At 39.3% G+C, this 27,708-nt stretch overlaps 1 protein-coding gene across 1 annotated transcript in view; it reads left to right on the forward strand.

Annotated features, from left to right (window-relative positions):
* Positions 1-27,708, forward strand: part of TMEM244 (transmembrane protein 244) — a 142,778-nt gene that overhangs the window by 63,840 nt on the left and 51,230 nt on the right. The gene's annotated exons all lie outside the window — the stretch shown is intronic.

Raw genomic sequence — 27,708 nt, forward strand, 5'->3', positions numbered from 1 at the left:
GGTGGGAACACATAGGAATGGAGTTCTTGCACTAATTTTGCAGGAGGAACTATGTTCCCTCTGGACAGAAAACAGAAACACTTCAATAAACACTGCTGCTGCTGGTGGGAGGAGCTGGACCACAGTCTGGTTAGAGGGATAGTGAGTTCCTCTAGTAATGGGCAGTAACACTTCCTACAATACACTAAATGTAAGACTGTCAGCGGCCCTGCTGTGTTATCACCCCTGTTTTGAATATTATCTTTATTATCTTTTATTACACATGGTGCTTACATTTCTATGTGGTTTCAGAGGAGGATTTTCAGGCCCAAAGGCAACCATTCAATGCTTCATTGGATTTAATTTGCTTTCATTAACCAAAGTCTATAGATAATATACATATAAATACAGTGAGTATATATATATATATATATATATATAAACAATCGGCTAGATTACGAGTTTTGCGGGATGAGTGAAAAAGCAGCGTTAAGGCTCATAACGCTGCTTTTTCACTCCCGCTGGTATTACGAGTCTTGCAGGTTTAGGCCGTACCGCAAATTAACTTACGCAATTTGGTAAAGTTTATTTTTCAATGGGACTTCCATAGCACCGCTATTACAAGCTTTTTCTGGGAGGCTAAAAATTGAGCGGTACAGCCTATCCCTCAAGATTCGTAACACAATCTAAAGTCAGTAGTTATGAGTTTTATGCTACAAAGCTGTAGCATAAAACTCATAACTAAAGTGCTAAAAAGTACAATAACACCCATAAATTACCTATTAACCCCTAAACCGAGGCCCTCCCGCATCGCAAATGTCAGCCGCTCTGGAATCAATCCGGGATGTAACCCAACTGCTAGCGTGAATTGAAAGCACACGCTAGCACACTGAGAAATATCCAGGACGTGACCCACTCAGGAAGCAGATTAGAAGATAACAAAAATGAATATTGTTCCAGAATGCAGGAAAGCCACAAAGGATAAAACGTCCCTTTAAGTAGTACAAAGAACAAAAAGGAAATGCTCTTACTTTGAAGCTTCTGAAAAAGGTCCTCTTTAGCAGGCTTGTAAAACAAAGGAAAAGTTCTCTTTTGCAGCTTGTAAAAGTATAATGTCCCTTTAAGCAGGTTTATAACAAACAGAAAGGCAAAGTTCTCTTTTGCAGCTTGTAAAAGTAAATGTCCCTTTTAAGCAGGTGTATAACAAACAGAAAGGCAAAGTTCTCTTTTGCAGCTTGTAAAAGTATAATGTCCCTTTAAGCAGGTTTATAACAAACAGAAAGGCAAAGTTCTCTTTTGCAGCTTGTAAAAGTAAATGTCCCTTTTAAGCAGGTGTATAACAAACAGAAAGGCAAAGTTCTCTTTTGCAGCTTGTAAAAGTAAATGTCCCTTTTAAGCAGGTGTATAACAAACAGAAAGGCAAAGTTCTCTTTTGCAGCTTGTAAAAGTAAAATGTCCCTTTAAGCAGGTCTTGTTTAACAAAGAATAGGTTTAAAGGTAAAGGCCAAAGCAAGGTCAGGCAGGCAGAAGTCGGCATCCAAATATCAGCAAAAGGTATAGGCAAAAGACAGGGTCAGGCAAGCAGAAGTCGGCATCCAAGTGTCAGCAAAAGGGTAATAGCTACAGGCAAGGTCAGGCAGGCAGAAGTCAATGTCAAAATATCAGCAAGTAGGGATTAGGCAAGAGGCTTGGTCAGGCAGGCAGAAGTCGGTACACAGAAGAATAAAACTGATATGGTACTCACAATCCAGGGAAACAAACAAACGGGCCCAGATTCAGATCTCCCGCCGAGATTTAAAGGGCAGGAGCGTAACCGTCATCAGAGGGGTGTGAGAGAAAGCGTCATGTTGCTAAGCAACATGACGTCAGAGACACAGAGGAGTTCCGGGAGCCGCGGCGACACGGCGATGAACGGAAGCGCTCATGACAGCACCCCCTCCTCAAGGGCCCCTCCGGGGGACAGGACCAGGTCTATCAGGATGAGTCTTGTGGAAGGTCTTGACCAATATTGGAGCATTTACTTGATGAGCAGGTTCCCAAGAACGTTCCGTGACTGGATAACCCTTCCAATGAATGAGATAATACAATTTCTTGCCCCGCAATTTGGAATCTAGAATATGGCTGATCTCAAACTCAGGATGTCCATGCACCAATAACGGTGGAGGTTTAGAAAAAGGCTTAGAATACCTGTTAATCATCACAGGTTTTAAAAGAGAAACATGGAATACCGGATGGACTTTGAGAGACTTGGGTAAAGCTACCCGATAAGCAGTGGAACATACCTGACCCAGTATTCGGAAAGGACCCACATATCGTGGTCCCAATTTGTTAGAAGGTTGTTTCAGGCGAAGAAATCGAGAGGAAATCCAAACTTTATCACCAGGGCGATATTTGGGAGCCTTTTTCCGTCGAAGATCCGAAAAGAACTTGTAACGTCTAGAAGTTACAGAAAGAATACGATGTATCTTCTGCCAATGTCGAGTTAATCTTCGGGCTGTAAGATCAGAAGCAGGATTCACTGTGGAGGAAGTATGCAAAGGGAACGTCCTAGGCTGATATCCGTAAGCTGCATGAAAAGGAGAAGTCTGAAGGGAGGAATTGTACCGGGCATTATGGGCCAATTCAGCCAAAGGAAGGTAAGAAGTCCAGTTAGAATGATAATGATCCACATAATGTCTAAGATATGTTTCAAGACACTGGTTTACTCTTTCAGTCTGACCATTCGATTGTGGGTGGTGAGAAGTAGAGAGAGATATAGTAGTACCAAAATGTTTACAAAGTGACCTCCAAAATCGAGAAACGAATTGTACCCCTCTATCTGAAACAATATCAAGAGGAAATCCATGGATTCTTACAATATGTAGAATAAAAAGTTCAGAGAGTCTTTTGGCAGATGGTAATCCTGGCAAGGGTACAAAATGAGCCGTCTTAGTGAACCTGTCGACCACCACCCAGATAGTATTGTTCCCAGTGGACAAGGGAAGATCGGTAATAAAGTCCATGGATACATGAGTCCAAGGCTGGTGAGGTATAGGCAATGGTTGGAGTAATCCTGAAGGAAGTTGGCGTGGAGTTTTGTTCATGGCACATTGTGTGCATACTGAGACGTAATCCTTCACATCTTGAGAGAGTGTAGGCCACCAGACATGTTGTTTGAGGTTTCGAGTGGTAATACTGATGCCAGGATGTCCAGAAAGGGGACTATCATGAGCCCAAAATAAAATCTTGGAACGAAGGCGTTCAGGAACAAAGAGTAAACCATTGGGAGGTTTACAGGACAAAGGAAGACGCTCTTGAGCGGACTGTAATTCTTGTAACCAAGAAGTTGTTAACTGGGCAATGACTTCATGAGGTTGGAGAATGGTACCAGACTCAGGAACTGGGGTATCTTGAAATTGTCTGGAAAGTGCGTCTGCTTTAATATTTTTTGAACCAGGTATGTAAGACAAATTATAGTGAAACCGAGAGAAGAATAAGGACCAGCGTGCTTGCCTGGAATTTAGTCGTTTGGCTGTTTGGAGATACAGAAGGTTCTTATGATCAGTAAGTATAGTAAATGGCAAAGAAGTACCTTCCAGCCAATGTCTCCATTCATCCAATGCCATCTTGATGGCAAGCAACTCTTTATTCCCTACGTCATAGTTAAATTCGGAAGGAGTGAATTTTTTAGAGAAAAAAGCAACAGGATGAATCCTTCCAGTCTCTGGTATTCGTTGAGACAGAACCGCTCCAGCAGCAACAGAGGAAGCATCCACCTCCAGAATAAATTGAAACTCAGGATTTGGATGACGAAGGATAGGAGCTGAGGAAAAAGCTTCTTTGAGAGATTCAAAAGCTTCTATAGCCTCAGACGGCCATACTTTACAGTTTTGTCCCTTTCTTGTGAGAGAAGTAAGAGGAGAAGTAATAGTAGCAAAATTCTTGATGAACTTTCTGTAATAATTGGCGAAGCCTAGGAAACGTTGTAAAGCCTTCAAAGAATCAGGTCTAGGCCAATCCAAAATGGCAGAAAGTTTAGTAGGGTCCATTTCGAATCCAGATGCCGATATTACATAACCCAGAAAGGGTATGATTTTTTGATGGAAAGAACATTTCTCCAGTTTAGCAAACAGATGGAATTCTCTTAGACGTTGAAGTACTTTCTTGACGTGGTGCACATGATCTTGGTGGTTCTGAGAAAAAATTAAGATGTCGTCCAGGTATATGATAACAAAAATATTCAAAAAATCACGAAAGATCTCATTTACAAAATGCTGGAAAACCGCCGGAGCATTGCATAGCCCAAAGGGCATGACCAAATATTCATAATGCCCAAATCGAGTGTTAAAGGCAGTCTTCCACTCATCTCCTTTGCGTATACGGATCAAGTTGTATGCACCACGTAGGTCGAGTTTGGTGAAAATGGTGGCTCCCTGAAGATAAGTAAAAAGTTCAGGAATAAGGGGCAGAGGATAACTGTTCTTGATGGTAATCTGATTCAATCCACGATAATCAATACAGGGTCTTAATCCGCCATCCTTTTTTCCCACAAAAAAGAAACCAGCCCCTACAGGGGAAGAGGAGGGTCGAATAAATCCTCTAGCCAGATTGTCTTTTATATATTCTTCCAGAGCCATGTTTTCTGGTTTAGAAAGTGGATATGTTTTGCCTCGAGGATAGGCAGCCCCAGGAAGGAGGTCAATGGGACAATCAAAAGGGCGATGAGGAGGAAGACGTTCCGCTTCTTTTTTGGAGAAGACATCCACAAAGTCATGGTAATGCATAGGTAAGGATTCCGGAGTTTCAACTGTGAGAGCAATAGTGAGTGGTAACTTAGTAATCTCTTGAAGACATTTAGTCTGGCATGTAGATCCCCAGGAAGTGAGTTCACCGAAAGTCCAAGAAAAAATGGGATTGTGAATCTGGAGCCAGGGTAATCCCAAGATAATGGGAAATTGCGGAGTGGGAATGACATCGAAACAAATTGTCTCAGAATGAAGTATTCCTACGGTGAGGATTAAGGGTTGAGTAGAAAACTGAATGTATCCAGAACCCAAAGGATCTCCACTGACCGTAGAGACTGAAATGGAATACTCCTTCTTTAGTAAGGGTATAGAATGAGTAGAAACAAATGTAGAGTCAATGAACACACCTCCAGCACCAGAATCAATTAGGGCTTGGGTATAGATCTTCTTTTGTCCAATTAGAAGAGTTACTGGAACAAAGAGTTTCTTGTATAGGGAATGACCACTATTTTGGCTTAACTCAGTTCCCTGGACTAGAGTTAAGCCCTGGCTTTTACTGGCCTAGTAGGACAATCCCTTAATAAATGTCCTTTAAGGCCACAGTACAGACATAAGCCAAGAGTCCGTCTTCTTAAGCGTTCAGTCTCAGTTAATTTTATACTTCCTACTTCCATGGGTTCAGCCTGATCAGTAGTAGGAGAGGCTGGAGTGACTGGACTAGAAAAACGAGGAGCTAAACGAAAAGGAGTTCGAGTGGCAGTCCTCTGTGTTCTATCCTTTTCTTGTTGGCGTTCACGAAACCTGGCGTCGAGACAGATACAGAGATTTATTAAGGCTTCTAAGGACTCTGGAAGTTCACGATACACCAATTCATCCTTGAGACGCTCAGAAAGTCCTTTACGGAAAGCGGCTCTGAGTGCTCCCTGATTCCAAGTGGTTTCAGAGGCAAGGGTGCGGAACTCAATTGCATATTGAGAGACTGGTTGATTTCCTTGACGTAAATCCAGGAGAGTTGCTTCAGCAGCGGATGACCTTCCAGGTTTATCGAATACGTTTGAAAATGTAGATAGAAATGTATCAACATCCAACAGTATAGGATCATTCTTTTCTAGCAAAGGTGACACCCAAGCCAAGGCTTTTCCTTTCATTAAGGAAATAAGAAACGTGATTCTAGAAGAGGCAGTAGCAAAGAGAGTAGGGCTATTTCGGAAATGAAGACGGCATTGATTCAAAAAGCCTCTACATTCTTCAGGATTCCCATCATATTTATCCGGAAGAGGAATCCTGGGACTTAGTTGTACCTGAGACTGATTGTTAGGAATCGGAGGAGGTAATGCCTCAATCGGATTTGGATTGGGATTAGGATTGGGAGGTGCGGTAGCAACCAAATTTTGTAATAGAGCAGTAATTTGATCAAGTTTAGTGTCCAGAGACTGCAAGTGAGTGGCATGAGAACCCAAGAGCTGTCCCTGGTGAGCCACGGCCATAGATAATTCAGTGGGGTCCATTTTTATGGCCCGTTTGTAATGTCAGCCGCTCTGGAATCAATCCGGGATGTAACCCAACTGCTAGCGTGAATTGAAAGCACACGCTAGCACACTGAGAAATATCCAGGACGTGACCCACTCAGGAAGCAGATTAGAAGATAACAAAAATGAATATTGTTCCAGAATGCAGGAAAGCCACAAAGGATAAAACGTCCCTTTAAGTAGTACAAAGAACAAAAAGGAAATGCTCTTACTTTGAAGCTTCTGAAAAAGGTCCTCTTTAGCAGGCTTGTAAAACAAAGGAAAAGTTCTCTTTTGCAGCTTGTAAAAGTATAATGTCCCTTTAAGCAGGTTTATAACAAACAGAAAGGCAAAGTTCTCTTTTGCAGCTTGTAAAAGTAAATGTCCCTTTTAAGCAGGTGTATAACAAACAGAAAGGCAAAGTTCTCTTTTGCAGCTTGTAAAAGTATAATGTCCCTTTAAGCAGGTTTATAACAAACAGAAAGGCAAAGTTCTCTTTTGCAGCTTGTAAAAGTAAATGTCCCTTTTAAGCAGGTGTATAACAAACAGAAAGGCAAAGTTCTCTTTTGCAGCTTGTAAAAGTAAATGTCCCTTTTAAGCAGGTGTATAACAAACAGAAAGGCAAAGTTCTCTTTTGCAGCTTGTAAAAGTAAAATGTCCCTTTAAGCAGGTCTTGTTTAACAAAGAATAGGTTTAAAGGTAAAGGCCAAAGCAAGGTCAGGCAGGCAGAAGTCGGCATCCAAATATCAGCAAAAGGTATAGGCAAAAGACAGGGTCAGGCAAGCAGAAGTCGGCATCCAAGTGTCAGCAAAAGGGTAATAGCTACAGGCAAGGTCAGGCAGGCAGAAGTCAATGTCAAAATATCAGCAAGTAGGGATTAGGCAAGAGGCTTGGTCAGGCAGGCAGAAGTCGGTACACAGAAGAATAAAACTGATATGGTACTCACAATCCAGGGAAACAAACAAACGGGCCCAGATTCAGATCTCCCGCCGAGATTTAAAGGGCAGGAGCGTAACCGTCATCAGAGGGGTGTGAGAGAAAGCGTCATGTTGCTAAGCAACATGACGTCAGAGACACAGAGGAGTTCCGGGAGCCGCGGCGACACGGCGATGAACGGAAGCGCTCATGACAGCAAACACTATAATAAATTTATTAACCCCTAATCTGCCACTCCCGACGTCACCACCACTATAATAAACATATTAACCCCTAAACCATCGCACTCCCGCCTCACAAACACTAGTTAAATATTATTAACCCCTAATCTGCCGCCCGTAACATCGCTGCCACCTACCTACATTTATTAATCCCTAATCTGCCGCCCCCCAACATCGCCGCCACTATACTAAATTTATTAACCCCTACAGTATAACTAATAGTTACATTGTTTATATATATATATATATATATACTCACTGTATTTATATGTATATTATATGTATATGTATTTATATGTATATTATCTATAGACTTTGGTTAATGAAAGCAAATTAAATCCAATGAAGCATTGAATGGTTGCCTTTGGGCCTGAAAATCCTCCTCTGAAACCACATAGAAATGTAAGCACCATGTGTAATAAAAGATAATAAAGATAATATTCAAAACAGGGGTGATAACACAGCAGGGCCGCTGACAGTCTTACATTTAGTGTATTGTAGGAAGTGTTACTGCCCATTACTAGAGGAACTCACTATCCCTCTAACCAGACTGTGGTCCAGCTCCTCCCACCAGCAGCAGCAGTGTTTATTGAAGTGTTTCTGTTTTCTGTCCAGAGGGAACATAGTTCCTCCTGCAAAATTAGTGCAAGAACTCCATTCCTATGTGTTCCCACCCGACTTGACCCCTGTTGGGGTGTACTCATAAAAACGGGCAGAAGTCTTCATCCAGACGGCATCTTCTATCTTCATCCATCCTGCGCGGAGCGGCTCCATCTTCAAGACATCGGCGCGGAGCATCCTCTTCTTCCAACGACTAACGATGAATGAAGGTTCCTTTAAATTATGTCATCCAAGAGGGCGTCCCTTGAATTCGGATTGGCTGATAGAATTCTATCAGCCAATCGGAATTAAAGGTGAAAAAATCCTATTGGCTGATGCAATCTAATAGAATGCAAGCTCAATCATATTGGCTGATCAGATCAGCCAATAGGATTGAAGCTCAATCATATGGCTGATTGCATCTATCAGCCAATCGGAATTCAAGGGACGCCCTCTTGGATGACGTCATTTAAAGGAACCTTCATTCATCGTTAGTTGTCGGAAGAAGAGGATGCTCCACACCGGATGTCTTGAAGATGGAGCCGCTTCGCACCGGATGGATAAAGATAGAAGATGCCATCTGGATGAAGACTTCTGCCCGTCTGGAGGACCACTTCTGTCATTGAGGAAGTATGTCCGGTCTTCAAAATTGTAAGTGGATCTTCGGGGGTTAGTGTTAGGTTTTTTTAATGTTTTTTTGGGTGCGTTTTATTTTTAGATTAGGGTTTTTGGGCTGAAAAAGTGCTAAATGCCCTTTTAAGGGCAATGCCCATACAAATGCCCTTTTCAGGGCAATGGGGAGATAGGTTTTTTTAGTTAGGATTTTATTTGGGGGGTTGGTTGTGTGGATGGTGGGTTTTACTGTTGGGGGGTTGTTTGTATTTTTTTTTTTTACAGATAAAAGAGTTGATTTCTTTGGGGCAATGCCCCGCAAAAGGCCCTTTTAAGGGCTATTAGTAGTTTAGTTTAGGCTAGGGGTTTTTTTATTTTTTTTTGGGGGGGGCTTTTTTATTTTGATAGGGCTTACGCAATTTGGTAAAGTTTATTTTTCAATGGGACTTCCATAGCACCGCTATTACAAGCTTTTTCTGGGAGGCTAAAAATTGAGCGGTACAGCCTATCCCTCAAGATTCGTAACACAATCTAAAGTCAGTAGTTATGAGTTTTATGCTACAAAGCTGTAGCATAAAACTCATAACTAAAGTGCTAAAAAGTACAATAACACCCATAAATTACCTATTAACCCCTAAACCGAGGCCCTCCCGCATCGCAAACACTATAATAAATTTATTAACCCCTAATCTGCCACTCCCGACGTCACCACCACTATAATAAACATATTAACCCCTAAACCATCGCACTCCCGCCTCACAAACACTAGTTAAATATTATTAACCCCTAATCTGCCGCCCGTAACATCGCTGCCACCTACCTACATTTATTAATCCCTAATCTGCCGCCCCCCAACATCGCCGCCACTATACTAAATTTATTAACCCCTAAGTCTAACCCTAACCCTAACACACTCTAACTTAAATATAATTAAATTAAATCTAAATAAAAAATACTACCATTACCTAAATTATTCCTATTTAAAACTAAATACTTACCTGTAAAATAAACCCTAAGCTAGCTACAGTATAACTAATAGTTACATTGTAGCTAGCTTAGGGTTTATTTTTATTTTACAGGCAAGTTTGTATTTATTGTAACTAGGTAGAATAGTTACTAAATAGTTATTAACTATTTACTAACTACCTAGCTAAAATAAATACAAATTTACCTTTAAAATAAAACCTAACCTGTCTTACACTAACACCTAACCTTACACTACAATTAAATAAATTACCTAAATTAAATACAATTACCTATATTGCAAAAAAACAAACACTAAATTACACAAAATAAAAAAAGAAATTATCAGATATTTAAACTAATTACACCTAATCTAATAGCCCTATCAAAATAAAAAAGCCCCCCCCAAAAAAAAATAAAAAAACCCCTAGCCTAAACTAAACTACTAATAGCCCTTAAAAGGGCCTTTTGCGGGGCATTGCCCCAAAGAAATCAACTCTTTTATCTGTAAAAAAAAAAAATACAAACAACCCCCCAACAGTAAAACCCACCATCCACACAACAAACCCCCCAAATAAAATCCTAACTAAAAAAACCTATCTCCCCATTGCCCTGAAAAGGGCATTTGTATGGGCATTGCCCTTAAAAGGGCATTTAGCACTTTTTCAGCCCAAAAACCCTAATCTAAAAATAAAACGCACCCAAAAAAACATTAAAAAAACCTAACACTAACCCCCGAAGATCCACTTACAATTTTGAAGACCGGACATACTTCCTCAATGACAGAAGTGGTCCTCCAGACAGGCAGAAGTCTTCATCCAGATGGCATCTTCTATCTTTATCCATCCGGTGCGAAGCGGCTCCATCTTCAAGACATCCGGTGTGGAGCATCCTCTTCTTCCGACAACTAACGATGAATGAAGGTTCCTTTAAATGACGTCATCCAAGAGGGCGTCCCTTGAATTCCGATTGGCTGATAGATGCAATCAGCCATATGATTGAGCTTCAATCCTATTGGCTGATCTGATCAGCCAATATGATTGAGCTTGCATTCTATTAGATTGCATCAGCCAATAGGATTTTTTCACCTTTAATTCCGATTGGCTGATAGAATTCTATCAGCCAATCCGAATTCAAGGGACGCCCTCTTGGATGACGTAATTTAAAGGAACCTTCATTCATCGTTAGTCGTTGGAAGAAGAGGATGCTCCGCGCCGATGTCTTGAAGATGGAGCCGCTCCGCGCAGGATGGATGAAGATAGAAGATGCCGTCTGGATGAAGACTTCTGCCCGTCTGGAGGACCACTTCTGCCGGCTTGGATGAAGACTTCTCCCGGCTTCGTTGAGTATTTCGTGCTTATCACCCCTGTTTTGAATATTATCTTTATTATCTTTTATTACACATGGTGCTTACATTTCTATGTGGTTTCAGAGGAGGATTTTCAGGCCCAAAGGCAACCATTCAATGCTTCATTGGATTTAATTTGCTTTCATTAACCAAAGTCTATAGATAATATACATATAAATACAGTGAGTATATATATATATATATATATATATATATATATATATATATATATATATATAAACAATCGGCTAGATTACGAGTTTTGCGGGATGAGTGAAAAAGCAGCGTTAAGGCTCATAACGCTGCTTTTTCACTTCCGCTGGTATTACGAGTCTTGCAGGTTTAGGCCGTACCGCAAATTAACTTACGCAATTTGCGTAAAGTTTATTTTTCAATGGGACTTCCATAGCACCGCTATTACAAGCTTTTTCTGGGAGGCTAAAAATTGAGCGGTACAGCCTATCCCTCAAGATTCGTAACACAATCTAAAGTCAGTAGTTATGAGTTTTATGCTACAAAGCTGTAGCATAAAACTCATAACTAAAGTGCTAAAAAGTACAATAACACCCATAAATTACCTATTAACCCCTAAACCGAGGCCCTCCCGCATCGCAAACACTATAATAAATTTATTAACCCCTAATCTGCCACTCCCGACGTCGCCACCACTATAATAAACATATTAACCCCTAAACCATCGCACTCCCGCCTCACAAACACTAGTTAAATATTATTAACCCCTAATCTGCCGCCCGTAACATCGCTGCCACCTACCTACATTTATTAATCCCTAATCTGCCGCCCCCCAACATCGCCGCCACTATACTAAATTTATTAACCCCTAAGTCTAACCCTAACCCTAACACACTCTAACTTAAATATAATTAAATTAAATCTAAATAAAAAATACTACCATTACCTAAATTATTCCTATTTAAAACTAAATACTTACCTGTAAAATAAACCCTAAGCTAGCTACAGTATAACTAATAGTTACATTGTAGCTAGCTTAGGGTTTATTTTTATTTTACAGGCAAGTTTGTATTTATTGTAACTAGGTAGAATAGTTACTAAATAGTTATTAACTATTTACTAACTACCTAGCTAAAATAAATACAAATTTACCTGTAAAATAAAACCTAACCTGTCTTACACTAACACCTAACCTTACACTACAATTAAATAAATTACCTAAATTAAATACAATTACCTATATTGCAAAAAAACAAACACTAAATTACACAAAATAAAAAAAGAAATTATCAGATATTTAAACTAATTACACCTAATCTAATAGCCCTATCAAAATAAAAAAGCCCCCCCCAAAAAAAAATAAAAAAAACCCTAGCCTAAACTAAACTACTAATAGCCCTTAAAAGGGCCTTTTGCGGGGCATTGCCCCAAAGAAATCAACTCTTTTATCTGTAAAAAAAAAAAATACAAACAACCCCCCAACAGTAAAACCCACCATCCACACAACCAACCCCCCAAATAAAATCCTAACTAAAAAAACCTATCTCCCCATTGCCCTGAAAAGGGCATTTGTATGGGCATTGCCCTTAAAAGGGCATTTAGCACTTTTTCAGCCCAAAAACCCTAATCTAAAAATAAAACGCACCCAAAAAAACATTAAAAAAACCTAACACTAACCCCCGAAGATCCACTTACAATTTTGAAGACCGGACATACTTCCTCAATGACAGAAGTGGTCCTCCAGACGGGCAGAAGTCTTCATCCAGATGGCATCTTCTATCTTTATCCATCCGGTGCGAAGCGGCTCCATCTTCAAGACATCCGGTGTGGAGCATCCTCTTCTTCCGACAACTAACGATGAATGAAGGTTCCTTTAAATGACGTCATCCAAGAGGGCGTCCCTTGAATTCCGATTGGCTGATAGATGCAATCAGCCATATGATTGAGCTTCAATCCTATTGGCTGATCTGATCAGCCAATATGATTGAGCTTGCATTCTATTAGATTGCATCAGCCAATAGGATTTTTTCACCTTTAATTCCGATTGGCTGATAGAATTCTATCAGCCAATCCGAATTCAAGGGACGCCCTCTTGGATGACATAATTTAAAGGAACCTTCATTCATCGTTAGTCGTTGGAAGAAGAGGATGCTCCGCGCCGATGTCTTGAAGATGGAGCCGCTCCGCGCAGGATGGATGAAGATAGAAGATGCCGTCTGGATGAAGACTTCTGCCCGTCTGGAGGACCACTTCTGCCGGCTTGGATGAAGACTTCTCCCGGCTTCGTTGAGTATTTCGTGCCACTTGGATATAGACTTCTCCCGGCTTCGTTGAGGATGGATGTCCGGTCTTCAAAACTGTAAGTGGATCTTCGGGGGTTAGTGTTAGGTTTTTTTAAGGGTTTTTTGGGTGGGTTTTATTTTTAGATTAGGGCTTTTGGGCTGAAAAAGAGCTAAATGCCCTTTTAAGGGCAATGCCCATACAAATGCCCTTTTCATGGCAATGGGGAGCTTAGGTTTTTTTAGTTAGGATTTTATTTTGGGGGTTAGTTGTGTGGGTGGTGGGTTTTACTGTTGGGGGGTTGTTTGTATTTTTTTTTACAGGTAAAAGAGCTGATTTTTTGGGGCAATGCCTTTTAAGGGCTATTGGTAGTTTAGTTTAGGCTAGGGGTTTTTTTATTTTGGGGGGGGGGGCTTTATTATTTTGATAGGGCTATTAGATTAGGTGTAATTAGCTTAAATATCTGATCATTTCTTTTTTTATTTTGCGTAATTTCGTTTTTTTGCTTTTTTTGTAATTTAGGTAATTGTATTTAATTAATTTAATGTATTTAATTGTGGTGTAATGTTAGGTGTTAGTGTAAGACAGATTAGGTTTTATTTTACAGGTAAATTTGTATTTATTTTAGCTAGGTAGTTAGTAAATAGTTAATAACTATTTAGTAACTATTCTAGCTAGTTAAAATAAATACAAACTTGCCTGTAAAATAAAAATAAACCCTAAGCTAGCTGCAATGTAACTATTAGTTACATTGTAGCTAGCTTAGGGTTTATTTTACAGGTAAGTATTTTGTTTTAAATAGGAATTATTTAGGTAATGATAGTAATATTTATTTAGATTTATTTTAATTATATTTAAGTTAGGGGGTGTTAGGGTTAGGGTTAGACTTAGGTTTAGGGGTGAATAAATTTAGTATAGTGGCAGCGACGTTGGGGCGGCAGATTAGGGGTTAATAAATGAAGGTAGTTGGCGGCGATGTTAGGGGTGGCAGATTAGGGGTTAATAATATTTAACTAGTGTTTGTGAGGTGGAAGTGCAGCGGTTTAGGGGTTAATATGTTTATTATAGTGGCGGCGATGTCCAGAACGGCAGATTAGGGGTCAATAAGTATAATGTAGGTGGCGGCGATGTCGGGGGCAGCAGATTAGGGGTTAATAAGTGTAAGATTAGGGGTGTTTAGACTCGGGGTTCATGTTAGTGTGTTAACATAAAATTTGTTTCCCCATAGGAATCAATGGGGCTACGTTACAGAGCTTTACACTGCTTTTTTGCAGGTGTTAGACTTTTTTTCAGCCAGCTCTCCCTATTGATGTCTATTGGGAAATCGTGCATGAGCACATAAAACTAGCTCACCGCAGCTTTCAGCAGCGCTGGTATTGAAGTTTGGTATGGAGCTCAATTTTGCTCTATGCTCACTTCTTGCCTTTTAACGCTGGGTTTATGAAAGAAAACCTGTAATACCAGCGCTGTAGGAAAGTGAGCGGTGACAATAACGTGCAAGTTAGCACCGCACCTCTCATACCGCAAAACTCGTAATCTAGCCGAATATTAATTGTGAGCGAGGGTGGAAGTTTTGGTGAGACTTGACCCCTGCACCCCAGTGACTTTAAATACGTATGGTATACTTTAGTCACAAAAAATTTATAAAAACAGGGCTCTTATTGAATTCATAAATCATAAATAAAGATTTACAGGTATGTAAATTATAAATCACATATAAAAATACAAAATGTAAAAAATATTTAAATATAACTGGTGGATCTAATGTTCTATTTATTATGATTATTATTATTATTATTATAATTGTTAAAATAGTCCTCTCACTGCATCAGTGGTGAATAGTGGGGAGGCCCAGAAAAGCCCCACAGAGTATGTGATTAAGATGTATGAAATGTTTATTATATCCTTTGTTAGTGCCACTTTACAGTTTAAATGTCACAAATAGGGTAGTAGATTCAAAACAGAATTTATGCTTACCTGATAAATTACTTTCTCCAACAGTGTGTCCGGTCCACGGCGTCATCCTTACTTGTGGGATATCTCTTCCCCAACAACAGGAAATGGCAAAGAGTCCCAGCAAAGCTGGCCATATAGTCCCTCCTAGGCTCCGCCCACCCCAGTCATTCGACCGACGGACAGGAGGAAATATATATAGGAGAAACCATATGGTACCATGGTGACTGTAGTTAGAGAAAATAATTCATCAGACCTGAATAAAAAACCAGGGCGGGCCGTGGACCGGACACACCGTTGGAGAAAGTAATTTATCAGGTAAGCATAAATTCTGTTTTCTCCAACATTGGTGTGTCCGGTCCACGGCGTCATCCTTACTTGTGGGAACCAATACCAAAGCTTTAGGACACGGATGAAGGGAGGGAGCAAATCAGGTTACCTAAACGGAAGGCACCACAGCTTGCAAAACCTTTCTCCCAAAAATAGCCTCCGAAGAAGCAAAAGTATCAAATTTGTAAAATTTGGCAAAAGTGTGCAGTGAAGACCAAGTCGCTGCCTTACATATCTGATCAACAGAAGCCTCGTTCTTGAAGGCCCATGTGGAAGCCACAGCCCTAGTGGAGTGAGCTGTGATTCTTTCAGGAGGCTGCCGTTCGGCAGTCTCATAAGCCAATCGGATGATGCTTTTAAGCCAAAAGGAAAGAGAGGTAGAAGTCGCTTTTTGACCTCTCCTTTTACCAGAATAAACAACAAACAAGGAAGAAGTTTGTCTGAAATCTTTGGTAGCCTCTAAATAGAATTTTAGAGCACGGACTACGTCCAAATTGTGTAACAAACGTTCCTTCTTTGAAACTGGATTCGGACATAAAGAAGGTACAACTATCTCCTGGTTAATATTTTTGTTAGAAACAACCTTAGGAAGAAAACCAGGCTTAGTACGCAAAACCACCTTATCTGCATGGAACACCAGATAGGGCGGAGAACACTGCAGAGCAGATAACTCTGAAACTCTTCTAGCAGAAGAAATTGCAACCAAAAACAAAACTTTCCAAGATAGTAACTTAATATCTATGGAATGTAAAGGTTCAAACGGAACCCCTTGAAGAACTGAAAGAACTAGATTTAGACTCCAGGGAGGAGTCAAAGATCTGTAAACAGGCTTGATCCTAACCAGAGCCTGAACAAATGCTTGAACATCTGGCACAGCTGCCAGTCTTTTGTGTAGTAAGACAGATAAAGCAGAGATCTGTCCCTTTAGAGAACTTGCAGATAATCCTTTCTCCAAACCTTCTTGTAGAAAGGAGAGAATCTTAGGAATTTTTATCTTATTCCATGGGAATCCTTTGGATTCACACCAACAGATATATCTTTTCCATATTTTATGGTAAATCTTTCTAGTTACCGGTTTTCTGGCCTGAACCAGAGTATCTATCACAGAATCTGAAAACCCACGCTTCGATAGAATCAAGCGTTCAATCTCCAAGCCGTCAGCTGGAGGGAGACCAGATTTGGATGTTCGAATGGACCCTGAACAAGAAGGTCCTGTCTCAAAGGTAGCTTCCATGGTGGAACCGATGACATATTCACCAGGTCTGCATACCAAGTCCTGCGTGGCCACGCAGGAGCTATCAAGATCACCGAGGCCCTCTCCTGATTGATCCTGGCTACCAGCCTGGGAATGAGAGGAAACGGTGGAAATACATAAGCTAGGTTGAAGGTCCAAGGTGCTACTAGTGCATCTACTAGAGTCGCCTTGGGATCCCTGGATCTGGACCCATAGCAAGGAACCTTGAAGTTCTGATGAGACGCCATCAGATCCATGTCTGGAATGCCCCATAATTGGGTTATTTGGGCAAAGATCTCCGGGTGGAGTTCCCAATCCCCCGGATGGAATGTCTGACGACTCAGAAAATCCGCCTCCCAGTTTTCCACACCTGGGATGTGGATCGCAGACAGGTGGCAGGAGTGATCCTCCGCCCATTGAATTATTTTGGTCACTTCTTTCATCGCCAGGGAACTCCTTGTTCCCCCCTGATGATTGATATACGCAACGGTCGTCATGTTGTCTGATTGGAACCTTATGAATCTGGCCTTTGCTAGTTGAGGCCAAGCCCTGAGAGCATTGAATATCGCTCTCAGTTCCAGAATGTTTATCGGGAGAAGAGACTCTTCCCGAGACCATAGACCCTGAGCTTTCAGGGATTCCCAGACCGCGCCCCAGCCCACTAGACTGGCGTCGGTCGTGACAATGACCCACTCTGGTCTGCGGAAGCTCATTCCCTGGGACAGATGGTCCAGGGTCAGCCACCAACGGAGTGAATCTCTGGTCTTCTGATCTACTTGAATCATTGGAGACAAGTCTGTATAATCCCCATTCCACTGTTTGAGCATGCACAGTTGTAATGGTCTTAGATGAATTCGTGCAAAAGGAACTATGTCCATTGCTGCAACCATCAACCCTACTACTTCCATGCACTGCGCTATGGAAGGACAAGGAACAGAATGAAGAGCTTGACAAGAGCTTAGAAGTTTTGATTTTCTGACCTCTGTCAGAAAAATCCTAATTTCTAAGGAATCTATTATTGTTCCCAAGAAGGGAACTCTTGTCGACGGAGACAGAGAACTTTTTTCTATGTTGACCTTCCATCCGTGTGATCTGAGAAAGGTCAGAATGATGTCTGTATGAGCCTTTGCTTTTGACAGGGACGACGCTTGTATTAGAATGTCGTCCAAGTAAGGTACTACTGCAATGCCCCTCGGTCTTAGAACCGCTAGAAGGGACCCTAGCACCTTTGTGAAAATCCTTGGAGCAGTGGCTAACCCGAATGGGAGGGCCACAAACTGGTAATGCTTGTCCAGAAAAGCGAACCTTAGGAACTGATGATGTTCTTTGTGGATAGGAATATGTAGGTACGCATCCTTTAGATCCACGGTAGTCATAAATTGACTTTCCTGGATAGTGGGTAGAATCGTTCGAATGGTTTCCATCTTGAACGATGGTACCCTGAGAAATTTGTTTAGGATCTTCAAATCCAAAATTGGTCTGAAAGTTCCCTCTTTTTTGGGAACTACGAACAGATTGGAATAAAATCCCATTCCTTGTTCCTTTATTGGAACTGGGTGTATCACTCCCATCTTTAACAGGTCTTCTACACAATGTAAGAATGCCTGTCTCTTTATTTGGTTTGAGGATAAGTGAGAAATGTGGAACCTTCCCCTTGGGGGTAGTTCCTTGAATTCCAGGAGATAACCTTGAGAAACTATTTCTAGCGCCCAGGGATCCTGAACATCTCTTGCCCAAGCCTGAGCAAAGAGAGAGAGTCTGCCCCCCACTAGATCCGGTCCCGGATCGGGGGCTACTCCTTCATGCTGTTTTGTTAGCAGCAGCAGGCTTCTTGGCCTGCTTACCCTTGTTCCAGCCTTGCATCGGTTTCCAGGCTGGTTTGGGTTGTGAGGCATTACCCTCTTGCTTAGAGGATGCAGAATTAGAGGCCGGTCCGTTCCTGAAATTGCGAAAGGAACGAAAATTAGACTTATTTTTAGCCTTGAAAGACCTATCTTGTGGAAGGGCGTGGCCCTTTCCCCCAGTGATGTCTGAAATAATCTCTTTCAATTCTGGTCCAAATAGAGTTTTACCTTTGAAAGGGATGTTAAGCAATTTTGTCTTGGATGACACATCCGCTGACCAAGACTTTAGCCAAAGCGCTCTGCGTGCCACGATAGCAAACCCTGAATTTTTCGCCGCTAATCTAGCTAATTGCAAAGCGGCATCTAAAATAAAAGAGTTAGCCAATTTAAGTGCGTGAACTCTGTCCATAACCTCCTCATATGGAGTCTCTCTACTGAGCGACTTTTCTAGTTCCTCGAACCAGAACCACGCTGCTGTAGTGACAGGAACAATGCACGAAATGGGTTGTAGAAGGTAACCTTGCTGTACAAAAATCTTTTTAAGCAAACCTTCCAATTTTTTATCCATAGGATCTTTGAAAGCACAACTATCTTCGATAGGAATAGTAGTGCGTTTGTTTATAGTAAAAACTGCCCCCTCGACCTTAGGGACTGTCTGCCATAAGTCCTTTCTGGGGTCGACCATAGGAAATAATTTCTTAAATATAGGGGGGGAACAAAAGGTATGCCGGGCTTTTCCCACTCCATATTTACTATGTCCGCCACCCGCTTGGGTATAGGAAAAGCGTCGGGGTGCACCGGAACCTCTAGGAACTTGTCCATCTTGCATAATTTCTCTGGAATGACCAAGTTGTCACAATAATCCAGAGTAGATAACACCTCCTTAAGCAGTGCGCGGAGATGTTCTAAAATTAAATTAAATTTAAATGTCACAACATCAGGTTCAGCTTGTTGAGAAATTTTTCCTGAATCTGAAATTTCTCCATCTGACAAAACCTCCCTCATGGCCCCTTCAGATTGGTGTGAGGGTATGACAGAACAATTATCATCAGCGCCCTCCTGCTGCTCTTCAGTGTTTAAAACAGAGCAATCGCGCTTTCTCTGATAAGTAGGCATTTTGGATAAAATATTTGCTATGGAGTTATCCATTACAGCCGTTAATTGTTGCATGGTAATAAGTATTGGCGCACTAGATGTACTAGGGGCCTCCTGCGTGGGCAAAACTGGTGTAGACACAGTAGGAGATGATGTAGTATCATGTTTACTCCCCTCATCTGAGGAATCATCTTGGGCAATTTCATTATCTGTGGCAGTACTGTCCTTACTTTGGACGATATGGCACAATTATCACATAAATTTAAATGGGGAGACACATTGGCTTTCATACATATAGAACATAGCTTATCTGAAGGTACAGACATGTTAAACAGGCTTAAACTTGTCAACAAAGCACAAAAAACGTTTTAAAACAAAACCGTTACTGTCTCTTTAAATTTTAAACAGAAAACACTTTATTACTGAATATGTGAAAAAGTATGAAGGAATTGTTCAACAATTACCAAAATTTCACCACAGTGTCTTAAAGCATTAATAGTATTGCACACCAAATTTCAGAGCTTTAACCCTTAAAATAACGGAACCGGAGCCGTTTATAAATTTAACCCCTATACAGTCCCAGCTATAGTCTTTGCTGAGACCCAACCAAGCCCAGAGGGGAATACGATACCAATTGACGCCTTCTAGAAGCTTTTCCAGCAATTTTTAGATCCTCACACATGCATCTGCATGCCCTGCTCTCAAAAAACAACTGTGCAGTAATGGCGCGAAAATGAGGCTCAGTCTACAACTAGGAAGGCCCCCTGACTGGAAAAGGTGTCTAACACAGTGCCTGCCGTTTAATAAACGTTCCCCAAGTTTATAAATGCAAATTGTCAGCATAAATATGAATAAAATGCCCAAATAAAGCAATCGATTTAGCCCATAAAAATGTCTACCAGTTTTTTAGCCCATAATAAGCCCTTTATTCTGTTTGTTTGACTAAGAAAATGGCTTACCGGTCCCCATGAGGGGAAATGACAGCCTTCCAGCATTACATCGTCTTGTTAGAAATATGGCTAGTCATACCTTAAGCAGAAAAGTCTGCTAACTGCTTCCCCCAACTGAAGTTACTTCATCTCAACAGTCCTATGTGGAAACAGCAATCGATTTTAGTTACTGTCTGCTAAAATCATCTTCCTCTCACAAACAGAAATCTTCATCCTTTTCTGTTTCAGAGTAAATAGTACATACCAGCATTATTTTAAAATAACAAACACTTGATAGAAGAATAAAAACTACATTTAAACACCAAAAAACTCTTAACCATCTCCGTGGAGATGTTGCCTGTGCAACGGCAAAGAGAATGACTGGGGTGGGCGGAGCCTAGGAGGGACTATATGGCCAGCTTTGCTGGGACTCTTTGCCATTTCCTGTTGTTGGGGAAGAGATATCCCACAAGTAAGGATGACGCCGTGGACCGGACACACCAATGTTGGAGAAAAATAATTTGAGGAAGCACTTCATTACAGAAAAAGTGATTGATTTATGGAATAAACTTCCTCAAGAGGTAGTAGCGACAAACACTGTGGGGGACTTTAAAAATGCCTGGGACAAGCATAAGGCTATTCTACAAACTAGATAAGTTTATACTGTTAGATAATATCGGGCAGACTTGCTGGGCCTATGGCTCTTATCTGCTGTCAATATCTATGTTTCTATGTTTGAATAAATTTTCCTTTTATTTGCATAGAGGCTCATGGAAGCCCCTATGTGCAGATCAAAGTTACATAACTATACAGAATGTCCCTTATTTATATGTGGAAAATCCCTTCTTTTTACTATAAAGTTTAGGGGCGAAACACACACACACACTATTGTTTATAACCTTGTTATAAACACTATTTGTTGCAAGTCATGATATATAAATAAAATGATGACATAGTTTATAATCTGAGTCTACTGAAAAAACAAAATAGGGCCAGATTACGAGTGGAGAGCTATAGTTTGCGCAAGCGATATCAGGTTTTCGTGATTGTTTGCGGGCAAGTTAAATTGCCCTTGTATTACAAGTTGAAAGTAAAAGCGATCAATTGAGTGCAATTGAAGTTTAAGCGTGTCGGGTTAACGTGTCCTCAGAGCTGTGGTTAACTGTTTTGCGAAACAAAAGTGTTACAAAACACATAAAAAATATATTACATAATACAGTTACACTCATAATAACACTATCTAATAAAAATTGTTTTTTTTTAAATATTGCACAAAAAAAGTTATAAGGGCTCAAAGATATGAAATCTCAGGTAAAGGGCTTTACATTTCTAAAGATGTCTTTTTATGTATACATATGTATTTGTGTATTGTATGTGTATTTATGTATTAACAGACACATATATACACATATAAACGCATAAATACAAATGTACACATGTATAGACATATACCATGTCATAAAAGAGCTCACCTTGCAGCCACGCATACCCCTCTGAGGAAGCGTATGTGAAACGCGACCGCATCAGGGGATTCTTTGTATTTTAATTGCCCTCCAGTTGTTGCAATATGACTCTGCGTTGAACTAGTTTAAAAAGATAAAATTTTGGAAAATCATTTTCCATTAGAGAAGGGTGTACTTATCGGTACTGTCCTAGTACAGATAGGATTGATAACACTGCAAGTGTTGTTACTGTGTTGATTTAAATTTGTAAAACAAAGCTAATAGCTAATGCTGAGTGATTGATCAAAGTTACTTATAGACACAGTACTTGTTGGTGTCTAAAAAATACATTAGCATATTTCCTCTCTCTAGCAATACATTCTAATAGCATACTAGTTACAACATAATTTTTCATTTTTCTATACACTTACACTGGAGGTGTGTTTTTAAAGGGACACTGTACCCAAATGTTTTCTTTCGTGATTCAGATAGAGCATAACATTTTAAGCAACTTTCTAATTTACTCCTATTATCAATTTTTCTTTGTTCTCTTGCTATCTTTATTTGAAAAAGAAGGCATCTAAGCTTTTTTCTTCATCAGAACTCTGGACAGCACTTTTTAATTGGTGGATGAATTTATACACCAATCAGCAAAGACAACCCAGGTTGTTCACCAAAAATTGCATTTGCATTTCAAATAAAGATACCAAGAGAAAAAAGAACATTTGATAATAGGAGTAAATTAGAAAGTTGCTTAAAATTGTATGCTCTATCTGAATCACGAAAGAAAAAATGTAGGTACAGTGTCCCTTTAAGTGTGTGTTTGAGCAACAAGCAGCTCTTTCCATTTTTTGCTGCTCTTTTTAATTTGAAAATTCAATTAAAACTTACATTTTAATGTACAATTACTCAGGTATTTACATATAGTACATAAAAGCAAACTTTTTTGAGCATACCCACCTCTTAGTAGCCTCTGCTCTTATTCATTTAATTTAAACTGTTGCTTAAAGTACTACTACTTATATTAACCTACAAATGTGTTTAACAAGGTGAATAAGTAGAAATTACCACATATCAGTTTTTCATTTTTCTTTAATGATATATAAGTGCATTGGAGCCCTTTTGTAGTTAACTAGATGAAAACATGAAAAAGCATGAAACGTCACATTGAATAAAGGTGACTATTTTGAAAATCCCGGTGAGTTCATCCCTTCATTGATATTTTGATATATTTTATATATACTGTATATATATATATATATATATATATATATATATATATATATATATATATATATATATATATAGGGATATCCTCCATGTGTATCTGCACTCGCAATACTGTTGGGCCAGTATGCAAAGTCAGTAGTACTCAGTATGCAAAGTCAGTAGTACTCACAGTCTGTTTCAATGAAGGACTGCACTCGCTGGATTTAGATACAGAATTAATTATTTATTGTGGTCACAATAAATTTATTGTACCAAATTAGTATCAGATATATATAGAAATATGTATTTATGAATAAATAGAACATATTCTTCTATGTGAAGAACATTGGAATATAAAATATTCATATTTTCATGTCAGGTTAGTGCAATGGAGAATTTGCGTTCGGGTTAGCATGAGAGTGGGGTTTTTTGTGCTATTAACTTTTATGTTTGAATAGTTTCTAACTTCGACTTTTTGTGGTCGTCTCGTTAGTACAAGAGCAATAACTTTTTACTTTCAACTCATAACTCTATGAGCTCTAATGAAAGCGCTAAATAGCTCTCCACTTTTAATCTGGCCCATATTCTATAGAATGCATCTATTTTTTAACAGTATTTTTAATAATTTTAATAAGAAGAATAACAACATTTTATATGTAATATTTCAATAAAGCGCTTAAGATTAAGTTTTCATTTGTGCTGACCCAACCAAGTTAAAATATAAATCGCTAAACGTATATTTTACATTCCTATGTTCTTCACATAGAAAATAATGTACTTTTTATTATTAAATATATATATTTCTATATATATAACTGATACTTTTCATGTAAAATACATATTGTTACCTATATATCTATAGAAATGGGTATAGCTATATATATATATATATATATATATATATATATATATATATCTTATATATAGATATATATACTGTAGATATATATATATATAGAGAGAGAGAGAGAGAAATATGTATTTACAATAAAATGTACATCGTTCAATTAATGAAGATCATTGGAATGTTAAGTATGTACAGTAAATAAATATATATATATATATATATATATATATATATATATATATACAATTAGTAAGAGAAAGTTAGTAGAGTGCACTATATTAGAAAGCTCCCTGTGTGGGAATGATTAACAACTCTCACTTGCAAATTTGCAACCTATGCCCAGAAACAAGGGATTAAACAGTCCGTTGAAAAAGAAAACTTAGCACAGAGTTCAAATGCATGCACACTCTTGCCCCGGACTCTTCAGACAAACCAACAGCACAAATGGAACATGCCATGTGAGATTAACTTTGCCACAGTAAAATCGCTGGCTATACTCACTACATCAAATGCGGTGCTGCGTTGTCACAATCTGTCCGGCTCCGTGTGCTGCAAATAGATCCCCTTAGCTCACCGCTTCTTGCAGAGTCCTCTGTAATGTGCCGATTCAGTGTGTTTCTCAATTCACACAGTGCACGTCCAATGACGTATGCACAGCCGGTCACGTGGTATGCGGTGTCCAATCGGTGTATCCCTTGTCTTTTCTTCAGTAGGTAGTATGCAGACGTAATCAGGGCTGTAGGGGCAGGCGAATCCAAACTCAGCCTGCTAAGTGAGAGGCTTTCGAGCCTAAAGACCCCAGATACTGGCGTAATGTAGTAATAAGTAGAAAGAAATCCAGGGTCAGAGAATGAAGTAAAATAAAATCCAAACTTTATTGTAGTCCACTTGTGGATTAAAACCATGGGGGTCAAAAAGCATACAACACTCAGCACTTGTTGCTTCCAGCTGACATGTTTCGGTGTGATACCGTAATCATAGCTGATGGAATACACAAGTGCTGCTTCATTTAAAAGCAGAATGTAATTCTGATTGGTTAATAACAAAAACAAACCTACGTGTGAGTGTGCAGACAGGTGATTGTGTCAAGAATTAACCATTTACATACCTGAAGTATTAAAACATATGTTGTGAATGAAAGAGAACATTATGTATATTAGTAGAAGCATAACTTTTAAAGCTTAAAGCTTGAACATTGCTAAGGGATTCAACCTGCCATAATGGAAAACACACATTGTATCCATTACTTATATAATAAATTAGCAAGTACCCCTAATCCTATATTTCAAAATAAAGGATAAAGAGAGAACAAAAACCTAAAAAGAAAAGAAAAGAAAATTATTCCTATTTTCTTTTTATTTGTTAATGCTCAACATTGTTTGACTTAATAGCGCTTATTTAAAATAGTATGGATAAACTATATGAGCAGTATTACTAATTTCAGAAATAAAAATGTAATAACACTTTCTTTCTTTTTTCACTGGTCAAAACAAAAGAAGAGAAACATAAAACTGATGCAACACATATAAATACAATAAACCATCTCTGGGTGTAGTAAAAATTAGTGTGTAAAGCTAACAGTAAGTGTCAATGTTTATGACCAAACTCATATAGAAATTAGCGCTATATAAATAGTACAGAAAGTAAGGATTGAATATAACCCAACTAACTAAAGCCTTATTATTATATTTTATTTTGAGGGCTTATTAAACTGAGAAATGTAGGGTTCAATAGATAGCTGCAAAATGTGGGATTCTTTAGGATACTCTGTAACCTACTACTTCCAGTAATTAATCAGATCATATTCTGAATTAAGTCCCCTGGGGACACGAGTCTGTAACTTAAAAATCCAGAACATCTCCCTTTTATCTAAAATGTGGGATCTGTCTCCTCCACGTAAGGGAGTAGTAACCTTTTCGATAGCTTGCCATCTCAGTGTTGCACTGCTCTGGTTATGTACAGATTTAAAGTGTTTGACTAGTGGGGTACTAGCTTCTCCGATTTTAATAGTAGAAAGGTGATTATGAATCCTGGTATTGACCTCGGTACTAGTGAGCCCTACATACTGTAAATGACATTCAGTGCATGAAAGTAAGTATATAACATAGGAGGATGTACAGTTGAGGCACGCCTGGATCTTAAACTCTTCTCCTGTGACTGTTGAATGAAACTTATCCGAAATAATGGCAAGATCACATGGTTTACACCTGGATTTGCCACATCTGTACATCCCCCTGTGTTTCAACCAAGAACCCTGTGGTTTCTCGGAGCAGGGCGGTAACTCTGATGGTGAGAGGATATTTCCTAGGGTCTTACTCCTTCTAAATGAGCAGCGTAAGCCTTTCTCTACTGTACTCACAAGCTTATCATCGGCTGCCAACATTCTAAAGTGTTTATTGACTATATTACAGATTACTTTGTATTCCATGCTATAGTCCGTAACAAAGGTAAATTTATTATCTGTCATTGCAACCTGTGTCTTATTCTGAGTTCTAGATCCTTTAAGGAGGTTCAGAAAATTTGAAATTTGTTGATTTTTCTGAGGCATGTGATGTCATCTCACTACAACAATTGGGAAGACAAGGGGAAGTCTTAGATCCTTCTAACATGATATCTAATTTCAGTGGTTTCAAAAAACCATCAGAATTTTACCCGATACAATCCAGAGGTACCACACTTGAAACTTTTTTCAAAAGAGTAGAGAATGATCTTACTCTACTCGCCTCTAAAACAGAGACTAGTGGGGAATTTAGGACCAAATCTAACCTTACAATTACTGAAAGAAAGGCTATCACTGAATTACAGGGTCTGATGAAGGGGTGTATTCCCCGAAACGTCACTGAATAAATCCAGTATTGTCAAGACCAGTGAGTGCTGTCTCCTGATTTCCATATTCTACACCATATTCTAGCACCCTGGCATTTGGAACTAAAGTGATATATAAAGAATGTCCAGAGAGAGCACTCGCCATGAAAAAAATGTTTAATGGTAGAGAGACCTCTCTTGGCATTCTTTCTACATATTTCTGAGAGCACCCGACTTTGCCTAAAGTAACAGTATGTGCTTGTATTTCACTACAGGATATATATATATATATATATATATATATATATATATATATATATATTTATTTATATATATAAATACATTTGTACACACATATAAACATATTTTTGGTGTGTTTTGTGCAACTTTTTTCTTGTGTGATAGTTAACCAGAGCTCTTAAGTCGTGCTAACACATTAAATGGGATTGCGCTCAAGAAAATGCATTCACTTTCAACTCGTAATACATGTAATACTTCTGACGCGTATAAAGAGCCTTGAAATACCCCTTATCGCTTGAGCGCAACAGTTAGTGCTCCATTCGTAATCTAGGCCTTAGAAAGTAGTAATGTTTTCTGTTTATGAAAACTTGCTCTCATAGTTGTTGGAGTCTAATGGCAATGCAATTGTAATCAGTTTTTCTGAGAACATCAGAAATGCCATCTAGCTGGAAATAAACGTTAGGTGATGAACATAAAACTAAACTGAGGTTTGCTACCCAGCTAAACTATGCCATAAATTGTTGAATTCAGGACTTCATCATACATGTTCATATTTTCCAATTTTTTTCTTTACCCATCAATCAGCGAGCACTACCCAGACTCTGAAATAAAAATGAGCCGGCTCCTAAGCTTACA

This window comes from Bombina bombina, chromosome 4, assembly GCF_027579735.1.
Source record: "Bombina bombina isolate aBomBom1 chromosome 4, aBomBom1.pri, whole genome shotgun sequence".
Classification (NCBI taxonomy): Eukaryota; Metazoa; Chordata; class Amphibia; order Anura; family Bombinatoridae; genus Bombina; species Bombina bombina.